Here is an 11,793-nt window from a genome sequence, read left to right on the forward strand (position 1 = left end):
AGCCAAGTTTTAATATATTATTTAAAAACTTTTAGGGTTCAGTTATTAAGGGGCTGGAATCTTGAATGCCACATAACAGTGAAACATGAGATTAACTTGATAATTACAAGGTACAGTCCTGCCTGTTGAGATATTTGTCTCCCAAGGCCAGTAAAACATAGTCAACAATAGTCCTCTATAAGAGGACTGCAGGACCGCACTCCTCGGCCTGTATGCACGCGGGCGTCCCGGATAAACGACGCGGCGGGAAGGGCCGCCCACCAGGAAGACCTTGGGGGGCGGTGCCTCTCGGTCGGGACAATGGCGTGGGGCGCAGCGCCGGGCAGCAAGGCGGCGCGGGCGTCCGTAATGTCGCGTCTGCACGCGGCGCACGGGCGTGTGCAGGCTGTCCAGGTCTCGCGCCGGCCAACAATCCCGTCCCGACACGGACAACAACAACATCGCTTAAGAAAAAACACCGCCTATGTGACAAAAAAGTAATTTTTTTCAGGGGAGCTGAAAAAGAAACCTCCCTTGGCCAATTGTAAACAATAATAACAAAAAGAAAATATTGTGGCCTCGTCCTTGGCGAATAATTGGGGCGACGGAAGACTACCATAATAGCAGTATTCCGCCTGGCCTCTTCGAAAAACGCGGAAAAGTACCATAACGGAAATCTGCCTTAAGTTAAATGGACGATATTTTCTTACACCCTCCATGGAATGAGTACACCAGCATTGCTCTCGAAGTAGTGTATAGAATACTCGGTAGGTAGCGCTGTCAACCCTCTAGCTGTTTCTCAGGTTAACTTTAAAGCGTACAGATAGCGCTTCAGACGGTAACAGTTACAATAACAATTATAATCCATGGCTGTATCCGAATACATAGGGATGCGTCCTTAGCACACACATCCCTACATCCCTTAGCAAATGCAGCCACAATGTAGAGGACGCATTTCTAATGGATGGATAGTATCCGAATACTTTTACTGCTAGCACCACCTGTTGACTGTCAGTCGTACTAATGTTCACGCAGCCATTTTGTGTAGGGATATCTACGAATATTCAGCAAAACGTAAATAATAAATACCTACCAATTAAAAAAATAATGTAACGTGTATGTTATACATGTTAGCGATCCAAATAAAATACATTTTATAAATTGTAAACTTTAAAAATACTTATAAGTTTTGAATTATCCTTTAAGTTAAAATTAGAATTTTGATTATATTTATTAACGTCTTCATTTGTCTCTGTTTAAGTTATCACTTTCGCTTATAATGTTTTAAACAAATCTTATGCTGACAATCTGAAGTAATATTATACACAAACAAAATAAAACCCGATTCCGAAGCTAATGGATGTAGGGACGCGTTAGTGGATGCGAGTGTCGCATCCCTAGAAATCTCGAATTAGTGGATGCGTGAAGGAATGCATCGGCATCATTTGTGATAATTCGGATTCAACACAAAGATGGCCGCGTCCACTACGATCAGGGCCGTTTTATGAGAATGCGAGGCCTGGGGCAACAATATTCGGAGGCCCCCCCTTTTTTTTATTGTAGTGATAATTTTTAGATATGAAAAACTCATATTTGCATTGACGTGTATGTATGTAATAACTAACATAAAAAAGGACAAGAAGTACCATAATGAAATGCAGCCTCTATACGCAGAAATATGAAACATATTTATGCAGGGAAAACAAAATAATGTATAACAACAAATTTTCTAGTTGAAATGGAGTAATATTTCATAGCCAACACCCACCCTCAATATTTCTCTGCTTCATTTACGAAAGTCTTTAATCGTTCTCAAATATTTACACAATTTTATGAGTTGCAGATCCCGACCAATCAAAATTACATATTCATTAACTCACTTTGCAATAAACTTCTTCCTTGCCTTTTCAGCAGCAAACAAGTTAATGAGTCCATCAAATGAAATGTTGTTCACAATATCATATTCTGTAGAAATCACCGCTAACGTGTTTCATCTCTCTTGTGACATGGTAGATCGGAATTGATTCTTCAGAACTGACAGTATTGAAAATGATCTTTCATTTTCACAGTTTGTGATTGGTAGTGTCAAATACAAGCGCAGTGCTATTGATACATTTGGAAATACATCAATTATATCACTGTTATATAAGTGCTGCAAAACCTTTTGTGGAGTGAATGATGTAACACTGTCTTCAACTTGTTGCTCTCTGAGAAATGATGATAAGTGTAATAATTCATTTGTAATAACAGGCTGCAGATCCTTTCTGTATTTTCTGACCAACTCGGTAGCACTAGATTTGAGTTCATCTTCACTTGCTGTAGTTAAGTTACAAAGAAACCCAAATGTTGAGGCAATATCTTTGTAGGAAGCAGCTCTCTTCTCCAGATCCATGCGGAGCTTATCAGCGATGCATAGAAATGTGGAAATTCTGACATTCTCGCGGGATGTTACAACAGTTGAAAGTTCGTCTTTTCCATCCAAAAACTTTTTATTTTTGGAAGATCTAGTATCTACAAAAGTTTGTAACAGATGGTTGCTTAGTTGTGTTGCTTTAACTTCAATTTCATCAAAATTATTTCGCATATCGGAAACAAAATCTTTCAAAGAATTCATCAGTTGATGACCAGTTATGACATCGAGTCCAGGCTTCTGTAGATGCTTGGTTACTGCACCGAATCTTTCCATACTGTCGTACAAAAATACGGCCATAAAAGCAAATTCTAAATATTGCATTTTCTTCATGAGGGAGTTCACTTCCATCCTTGTGACTTGCGTTTCATTTTTGTCGTTGAACATATCATTAAATGCACAGAAAATCTCATCACAATGAATGACGAGAGTTTTCAATGCATCTTCTCTGCATGACCACCTTGTTTCCGACAAGCTCTTGACAGTGATTTTTGGCTTTCCGCTATTTCCTGTGCTTTCCGAAATAACTCTTTCAAGAACTGATCACCTGTGAGTGGAAGCAGCGAAAAATGAGTACAGCTTTTCTAAACACAGAAACAGTTTTGTTGCATGAATATATTCACCAACGCTGTTTTTTTTCCTACTAAGTTTACTGAATGTGTTGCACATGAAACATACAGCACAGAGCTGTTTATTGATTTAATGTGCGCTTGTAGGCCCTCGTATTTTCCTGACATGTTGGCTGCATTATCATAGCTCTCACCTCGGAAATCCTGGATATCAATGGTGTTGTCTTTTAGAGTACAGGTTACAACTTCACTTAAATTTCTTCCTGTGTGGCTGTAAAATGGAATGAAACACAAAAACTTTTCCAAAATGTTACAGTTAAGGCAGTATCTAAATACAAAAGATAATTGATCTGTATGGGTAACATCAGGTGTAGAATCAACTATCAGTGAATAATATTTAGCCTGTCTAATCTGATTTAGCATGTTTCCAAACATCGTTGCCCATTAGCTCAATGAATTCTTTACATATATCAGAAGAAAGATACGATACATGACCTTTTCCTTTGTTCCCATGTATCCTTAAATGTTCCTGTAAAAAAGGATCAAACTGAGCAAGGAGTTCCGAAATTCCTAGGTAATTAACATTACGAGGTGATCCAAGCATCTGATTATCACAACGAAAAGGAAGACCACGACTGCACAAACATTTTACAACTGCCACTACTCTAACAAGAACATTCTTCCAGTAATTTGTCTCAGTCACTTGTGCATCTAAATGTGATGAATTTGACCTTTTCTTATTTTTTTTCTTGAAACCCATTTTAAAGAACATGCTTTGTGTTCAATACTGTTTTCATGCTCCCTCAATTTTTCTTCTGTTTTCTTCCAATTAGAAAAACCATTTACAAATTTTGATAGTTTACAATTACTGAAAAGTTTGCACGCAAAGCAAAACACATTTCCCAGACATTTAGAGTACAATAACCATTTTCTCTTCTGTCGCTCTCCATTTTCAAGAACTCTCACAAATGCAGATGATGTTAGTTTACGAGTACATTTTGGATGTTGCCTAGCAGAAGCTGTGTTGTCTCCATCATTATTACTAAAAAAAAGTCCGGCCCCTTATCAACACAATAACTAATCATTTCGTCAGTGATATTTCCAGGCCATGCAGCAGGATCTTGCTGGATTTCTTCTATTAACACTGCACTATCAAACTACACTTCTTTCAGTCCTAGCACAGTTTATAGAAGTTATGGTAATTTCTGGAGTTGTGTTAATGAGATTACAATTATCTATTTTAGTTACTTTCGTGTTTTATTTAACTTTATCAGAGCTTGAAAGTGGTAAAGTCAAAGGCAACTTACCATCACAATCACATGGTTCTAGTGTTTGAGAAGGTTCATGGACCGGCATCGATGTCGGTGACTTACTCAGTAGTTATAAATAAAACCATACAAATTACAGCACGGTGTGGTTTTATTGTGGAATCATGCTTTACAAAACTAAATAAATAGGTATCTAAATTTAAAGACAAGTTATTATTACGCCAGATATAAAATGGGAATTCACTTTAAATAATGATATATTTTTTTGATAAAATTTGAGGCCCCCTTGAATGTGAGGCCCGGGGCAAATGCCCCTTTTGCCCCCCCCCCCCCCCCGACTACGATGCACTTTTAGTGGATCCCTTAGCTAAGGAATCCATTAGGCCAGTATTCGGATGCAGCCCATATCACGGACTAGAATATATATATATATATATATATATATATATATATATATATATATATATATATGGTACCTAGTATTTCATTCTGCCAAAAAATATTATACATTCTACAGAATGATGAAAACGGTCTTACTCGTAAAATTGTAATTGAGTAGCTTCATAGAATTGACATTTTTGCACACTGGAATAATTGAAGTTATTGTAGATCATTATTTAATGAGTGCAATTCCAACGCAAATATTCAAGGATTTTCATATGTAATGTTTTCAGATGTTAAGGTATTTAATGTTCATTGTAATTACTTAAGTCTACAAAATGTGTTTTTAAGATGCTGAAATGCGAGGGATATATTTTTTTGTAGTTTCGTTTGTTGGCATAGGGCAAGCAACACAGGCGCTCTAGGGGAGACATAGTCTCGTACATTTCGAATGTTGATGGGCTTTGCACAGGCTTGCAGTCTTTCGAAAATAAACTGTGCTGAAATTTAAGTACATTTTATATTAACGTAGCATATTATCATGCTTCATTAAAACAGTCAGATCTAATTGAAATTCAGTTTTTGTGCCTAACAGCACCTATAAAATAACAACCAAAACACATTATACAAGATATACACATCAATGCGACAAAACACGAAACAACACAACACACAGATAGATGAAGAATGATAAAGTTCAGTTAACCAATTGGTTACTTTGGTTTTCACAAAAATCTTAAACCGAAATAAAAATGTTGTATACGAAATAAATATGAAGTTTACAAAATTTTACCAATGAATATTTGTAGATTATTCAATATGAGTTATAATTTTTTACACATTTTATAGTTTATAATGGTTTAAAAGTGTAACTAATTCTGTAATTGCAAGTTGGAATTCTTAATCCAAACCGAGTCATTATGTCTGAATAAAAAAATAGCAATAAAATGTTTATAATAAAAAGTGCTCGTCTAATAAATATAAAATGCAAATAGGTTATATAGGAATGTAGCATATTCAAAATAATTTAAAGGCCTGAAATTTTTAAATAATAATTTAAGAACTTTTTCTGCATACTTTATATTCTTTTCTAACTAAAATCTTTTGATGCAGAGAAAGTTTCATACTTAATAAGACCTAAAGATCTTCATGTGTTGCTAATAGTATTATCTACATGTTGGTGAAAAAAAGCTTGGCATCCAATATAACTCGAAAGTCTTAAAAGAGGACACCACGAATAATGTCATTACTTACTATGTGATAATTCAATAAGTTTTTTTTGACTAAAGGTTATACAATAAATGCTATCGTAATCCCGAGACGTTTGTTAACTTGAAAATCATGTCCGGAAAGCTGAAATAACTTGCTGAATAGTTCCACAAACATATTTCCTAATTAAATTTTTTTTCATCAGCATCTTTTCTTTATCAATTCCGATTACAGTTGAAATATCATTTATTAAAGAGTAGTTTAGATAAACTACTACTTTACGGAACACCTAATACAATGAAATTGAATTTGCAAATTTGACTGCAAAGCATCTATTTGTACGATAATTAAATCATATATACCACGCATTTCTTGACGAGGCCTAAAATTAACAATTTTTTATTCATAAGATTATGTTGGAAAGTATCAAAGGATTTGCTCATGATGAAATAAATAGAATATTTAATTTATATCTGGATTTATACTGGCACACACACAAGTTTAAAAAAGCGCGTTTTAAAGACGATATTTCTGATTGAAAACTATGTGGTTTTACAGAATAATATTTTTAGGAATAAAAATAATGTGCCTATAAATACTTTTTCGTCAAAAACTGCTAAAATACAACAAAACAAAGGTTTCTGACTAGAATTTAACCGTCAATAATACTTCAAGAAAATATATACCGATAAACGGTTGAACACACAACCAATTACTGACTGATGCAAACTAAATTAAAATATTTCGTACAAAAGCAAAATTTTTAAAAATGTTTGTTTGAGCTTTATTTATGACATTTTGAATGATAATGCTACAGTTACTAAAAACTAAAACTACAAAAATATTTTTGCAAAACTCCGTTCCCCCGGAGAAACCCCCGGAATGGCCACCGCATGGGGAGCCCAAGAAAAGAAACGGGCTCCCCATTTGGAAGCCACCTGGAAGGTTTTTTTCTGTTCCACCCACCGTTTCTTTGGTAGCCTGACTTGTTACAAGGGATTGTATTCCTACCAGAGAAAATGCCGCCATTTTGTCTGGGCAATCCGCCTTGGAGGAGCCGGGGCGCGAACCCGGGTCCTACAAGTCACAAGGCAGGCGCTCTACCCCAGAACCAGAGTGGTAGCGCGGATACTCGCGGTCTTCTTAACACTGACATGGTGTTATTCCACGAGTTTACTGTAGTTTAGTGTGTCATTAACACGTGCAGTAACATCTAACCTCGGTAACGAACAAATATATGTGTTCTTATGTTGTTCGTTCAGCATGAAATATGTAATTTCATAACAGTGAAATAAAATTTGTATAACTAGTCTAGCAATTTTTTAGTAACTTTCCTGGAAACAAACGTACAATCCCGCTGTACAATAATTATATAGAAATATAGACAAGTAAAAACATATGTAAGATCTTGCACTGTCGATGGTAAAGTTATTTTGAAATAAATGTTAGATATTGAAAGAGTGTGTTTAGTTAAAATATACGTGTGCTTACAAACATAAAGTTATTGTATAAACATTTAATTTATTTGGTTTTAAAGCCACAGAAACGTTAACTTGTTTATATTACTTTTGGCTTTCTTTTGTTTTACCGTGCTTAATATAAGCAGCTAATCCCTGGAACGCTATTCAAACAACTGTTTGCAAATAACTAAATATTGGAGGTACTGGGGCAACACGAAGCATAAATGGTAACACTATTTTGTAGTGATACAGTTATTTTCATGTAAATGAACAAATAGTTAAGGTTACATGAATATTTCTATTCCATTTACAAAGAATTTTTTCGGTGCACAACGGCAAACAGAATAAATCAACGATGAAACTTAACAGATAAAAATTTAATAAACAACGGTTATACAGAGATGCCCAGCAGAACCCAGCGATGTGAATAAACACTGATGACAGCACAGACTAACACCGTAAGTAACAGCTGAGCGAAAAAACAGATATTTTGAAAACCTCAACGATGATAGCGCAGACTAACACAGTATATGATTCCTAAGAGAACAGTTGCGAAGTTTCGGGAAAGAGATCTTAAGGCAAAAACAGACTGATGTTTGTCATGACATACAGTTTAAATAGTAATGGCGTTTATCTAAAACTACATCTTGAATTAATTTACCTATTATTAAAAATGTTGTTTGTCAGTTGAATTTTATTTAATGAACTAAACTGAATTTGTTGATATTCACATACTTACTGACTTTCTTTAAACAAATTTGTGTTTTTTTTATGTGTATATTTGTTTACACTTCTGTTAACAAGGCACAGGCATTAGTGCAGAGAAGCTTATTCAAAAGAGGAACATGTTTCTGCAACAATAAGTGTCAAGATCGTGAAAAAAAAGGGAGAAAGTAGGTTTGCCAGAAATATTCAGACAAATAATTTTATTTTACAAAAATTACAATGGCAGGAATTTCAAAAGTACTTAAGGGATCGTAAACTAACCTAAAATTGTATTTTCAAGCATTATCTCTGTAAAAGATATTCCGGAGGAGGGACTGGATTCTGCCCTCCCCTTCCACTCATGGTAAATGTTTAAACAAAATTACATGTAGTAACACGCACTAGTACAGGATATACTCAAAAGACGTGAATTAAAATTTAGGAGACCGTAATATTTGATAGTTGCACTTATAATATTAGATGTCAATAATTTTTCAAGACATGTGATGATAGCCTACATGGAGTACTATAGTCTGAAACTATGTATTTGTACTGTTATGTAATAATCGTACACTCATGCCTGTAGCATAAGGAATCACTACAAGGCAATCTGATGGTGAGAAAGGATACACTATCGAAGTTTATGGACCGAGTCGTAAGACACTATATTCTCATTCCAGAGAACATAAGTTCAAATCCCGACTGGTAATTGTCATATCATTTTGACGTAAAACGTTTAAAAAATCACAGCGAAACATATGGGTACCAGAAAAAGTCTGACGAAAAGGTGTGTATCATTTTGCTTTAACATTTTAATAACTATATAGGCTTCGGCCTGAGACGCACTTAAGTCTTCCTTACCTTGACCTCCCAAATACACTTAGTTTTAATTTAGTTTCGGAAAAAATTTCTGTTCAGTGTAGCTCACGACTCAGATGTGATAGCGCGGTGATTCGTGTGATTGTGTATAGAGAACTGACAACATTGGGCAATACAGATTGTAGATTCACCAAAAAAACATTAATTTTGATATTATGCCTTCGGTATCTCATTTATCATATCACAGGACAATGTTAAACAGAATTTTCGTCGTAAGCTACCATTTAGTGTCGGTTTTGAATTAAAATTTTTATTACGTAGTCAATGTCTCGTTTTTATTGTTTTTATTTTAAAAAATTACACTAAAAGTGACTCGCTAACATAGAAGTTTCACTTGAAACCAACAGCCGTGAGTCTCGATACAGCCCAACCGATTTTTTTTTATTGAAAATTGGTAGGATGGTTCCTTACCGTAGGTCATGGCTAATTCATTTGACATTGTCGCTCTACTGTGGCGTTGTGTTTTGCCTTCTATTAATCTGTTTACGGACAGGCAATCAATTCAGAATAAGAAGAAAAATGATATCTGAAATAGACTATTCCCCTGGTAAACATACATAAAAATGATTTCATGGCTTTCATAAATTAATATTCTGAAATGTTTTCACTTAACCAGCTCATTACAGTATTTCTAAATGATTTATTAGTCATTGAGGCAGTTATAATATAGGTATAATTTCACAACTACTTAATCAGTAAAACTTAAGATGCCACTCCAGTGTTTCAGGGGCACTACGCAACCCGCGTTAACCTCATAAGATTCAATGCTATTTTAATTTTGCTTATAACTTATTAACTAATATATATTTCGAAATGACGCTTGCTTGACAACGATGCTCTTATCAAAGCCCCTTTCTTCAAAAATGTGCATAAATTATGGTTCAAACCTAGACAATACACTTATGCATATTAGAAAAGATTAGTATAAAATCATAATTTATGCACGTTTTTGAAGAAAGGGGCTTTGATAAGAGTTTCGTTGTCTTACATATCAAGCAAGCATCATTTCTAAATCTATATTAGTTAATAAGTTATAAGCAAAATGAAAATAGCATTGCATCTTATGAGGTTAACGCGGGTTGCGTAGTGCCCCTGAAACACTGTAGGGGCCTCTTAAACAGCAAACGTAAATCGTTTCAAGTAACGTATAACAAATATTCCGTATTCGCATTTCACAGGTTAGAAATGGTGTGATTTTTTTTATCTATTCTTAATGGCAATAGTTTTATTTCTGTACATCTATATGTTAAAATAAACTTCTAATGGTTTTCACAGCACATGCTAAAAACATAATGCTATAATCTTAATACCCTGTAACATCCCCAACATGACAAAAACAACACCACGGCCATTAAGAAGTAACAGCCATTAAGTAGTGAAGTCAGCCTACGAAAAGTGTACCCTAACACCACCATCAGAAACATAATGTGGGTATTATTAATGATGTAGTACCTAACGTAAAATATATATATTTTTTGGGAAATCATTAACGCTTAAGTTTATTTTATTGTTCTTTTGATAGACATTACATAAAATAAAATCAAAAGAATTACCACCTCAGTAGTATGACTATACACCTGATGGTGATAGCTGTCGTGGCATTTTAAACATATGATATAAACTAGGTAAACCCGTCCACGCTTCGCTGTGGATCAGTATTAAATGAAATGGATAGGAAAATAAAGTGGGTAAGTATTGTAATAAAATTGAATTGAAAATAATAATAGTTTACAAAATTAAATTATCATTATAGCTAACCATAAATAAAAATTCATTAAATGTATAGATTATTAATTGCTTAACAAATCAAATTTAAAAAAAAGTGTCTGGCATGTACTACCTTATATCCATAATTCGACAAATACGTGGCGTGTATGTTGTGTCAAATGGTACGCTGAGAGACACTAGAAAGACTTCCGTTGTTTACTAATTTAAAAAAAAAAATACTTCTAAAATTTTCTACACAACTCATAAAAAACGGTTGCGCTGGCTTTAGTAGATACGTGCACACTACTTGTAACATCGTAAGAAGTACTCTATTTTGTTTGCATTAGAATTTCTTACTAAGGGAAAGTTTAAGTATCGAGAGAAGACCTACTTCCTTTCAACTGTAAAAAGTAATTGTCAGAAGTGGGATTCGAACCCACGCCCTCAGATGAGGACCAGAAAGCCCGGCTCCCGCTGAGCGGGTAAGGATGATCCTTGAGTCTGGCGCCTTAGACCGCTCGGCCATCCTGACAACTTGTAAATTAGTTAGGAATCACATTTATATAAATAGTATTTTAAATGTTGAGTCTAATAAAAGATATTATACATTCTGGTGATTTTAAACTCTGTGAAACATTATTAGAAGGGACTTTCCCATTTTATGAATCAGCTCTTAAATTATATTTTCTAATTTTATTTAGCCTAATTTGCTATATATAAATTTACTTTAGCCAAATATTCACTTTAGCTCTGATGTTACTCACAAAGCTTAGGGAAGCCTGATTTTCACAGACGAGAGAGCCAAACGCCCGATCGTGCATCTTCGGTTTTTTTTTGGTTCATTATAAATAAATATAGCGGTGTTGATAAAAGGAAAGACCATACACAAGGCAACGGTATTTATTTGTACGCCACCAAATTTTTCGTTTGCTGTGTGTCCGTAATGTATATTTTGACAACTCATGATAACTAATGGTCAAAGGAGGTTAGGTTAGCTACATGTAAATACTTTAAAGATACTGTGAAATCATATAAACGGTTTCCTAGTGCTGGATAGCTACATATTAAAAAAAAAATTGGTTGTCTGTAAAGTCGGTTTATGGACGATAGTTTAACGTGACATCATCATAACAAAACACCGATGAAATGATTGCATACTTTTATGTATAAAATTGAATCATTTTTATTGAATTATCACTATTTTGTATGGATACAAAGAAGGAGTG

General features: G+C 34.5%; 1 non-coding gene across 1 annotated transcript; it reads right to left on the reverse strand.

Moving 5' to 3' along the window:
• Positions 1–10,982: 10,982 nt before the first annotated feature.
• Positions 10,983–11,099, reverse strand: Trnal-caa (transfer RNA leucine (anticodon CAA)). The gene is made up of 2 exons: positions 11,062–11,099; positions 10,983–11,028 (listed from the first exon to the last, which is right to left on the reverse strand). It is a non-coding gene; the product is annotated as a tRNA-Leu (tRNA).
• Positions 11,100–11,793: the final 694 nt, after the last annotated feature.

The sequence above is a fragment of the Bacillus rossius genome, chromosome 1 (genome assembly GCF_032445375.1).
Source record: "Bacillus rossius redtenbacheri isolate Brsri chromosome 1, Brsri_v3, whole genome shotgun sequence".
Classification (NCBI taxonomy): Eukaryota; Metazoa; Arthropoda; class Insecta; order Phasmatodea; family Bacillidae; genus Bacillus; species Bacillus rossius.